At 40.8% G+C, this 1294-nt stretch overlaps 1 protein-coding gene across 1 annotated transcript in view; it reads right to left on the bottom strand.

Moving 5' to 3' along the window:
* Positions 1 to 1294, bottom strand: part of LOC106878409 (uncharacterized) — a 48474-nt gene that overhangs the window by 40276 nt on the left and 6904 nt on the right. The window lies entirely within an intron of this gene.

Below are 1294 nucleotides of genomic sequence, written 5' to 3'. Positions count from 1 at the left end.
GAATGAGATAGAAGTTGTTTCCTGTTTGTTTACAGTGTTTATTGCACCTGAACATCTGCCACATACAAAAACTAACTTCGTAGTTAATCTGCCTTTGATATTGCTGCACCTCTTATGTGTCCATAGCTTGGACCGGGTACATCTTATAGAGTTACTACCTACTCCTTTTCTACATACTGAGCAGGGCCATCTACCTGAAGGGGTTTGTGTTTTATCTACCTTCCTACTTATTAGGATTTTGGCTTTTGCTAGGTTGACTCTAAGGCCCTTCGATTCATGTAGTGAAACCACCTCTCTCGGTTATTTATTTACAAATGCGAACGTAGCGGGTAACATCTATCTCTTTCCCGCCTTAGACCCTGCTGTGTCCATCACTTGATTGACTCTTATTTGCGCAGCATTTGTCTCCAGTTCTGTTTCGCGCCAGGGTGCATACCGACCAATCGTGGCCATCTAATAAGGTCACGTGAGAGAGTGTTTTTCTGATGTTTCTGGAGCCTCTCTGTCCCTATAAATAGCCTGCTTTATCCCCGCCAGTTGGTCGCGTCTTCAGACCTTTTAAGGTCTGGTCGTTGACCATGTAACACCAACCAGCCAGTTTCCAGTGACGACATCAACACCATTGTTCAACTCTTTACTACAAGCTTCGTCCCAACATCAACACGACGTCTCTACGTAAACAAGCTACCAACAGCAACTGCAGCTTCTCTCAACACTACTGTTTGTGTGAATTGTTTTACCACGAAATAACAGCCAGAATTCGACCCCTGTATCAAGTAGCCAGGCTCGGCATAGAAGCCTCAACTGCACGACAAGTGACTTAGCTCTGCCTCAACCTCTTATATACAGACTTTCAAACTACTGTGTACCTTAACTGAGTACTGGTATTTCTTATCCGTATTACAAACTCTTTTCTATGCTCTGTATCTCTTGCATTCACATACATATATTTGTATACACACTTTGTTTACATGACGGCCTGTCTTATATTGTGTTTTATTATGTCGCATTCACACTCACACAGACATTCTAGTTGACAACCAATAAATCTTACTGTTATACATCTTTATCAGTTGAGACATCTCTATCTTTTCCTTGCTGGCAATTTCCTCGCATTACACATGTGAGTTCTCTATGTTATAGTATTATAATATATTATATTTTTGTGTCGACCGTGCGACGCGTTAAAAGGGAGCCTGTTTCCATTCGTCACCATTCTCGTTTGGTTCGCACGGTCGTTTCTCTACATATACATATATATATACATATATATATATATATACATACATATATA

Source organism: Octopus bimaculoides, chromosome 24 (assembly GCF_001194135.2).
Source record: "Octopus bimaculoides isolate UCB-OBI-ISO-001 chromosome 24, ASM119413v2, whole genome shotgun sequence".
Taxonomy (NCBI): Eukaryota; Metazoa; Mollusca; class Cephalopoda; order Octopoda; family Octopodidae; genus Octopus; species Octopus bimaculoides.
Note: the sequence above shows the minus strand (reverse complement) of the source record. Positions and strands in the feature narration are given on the sequence as shown.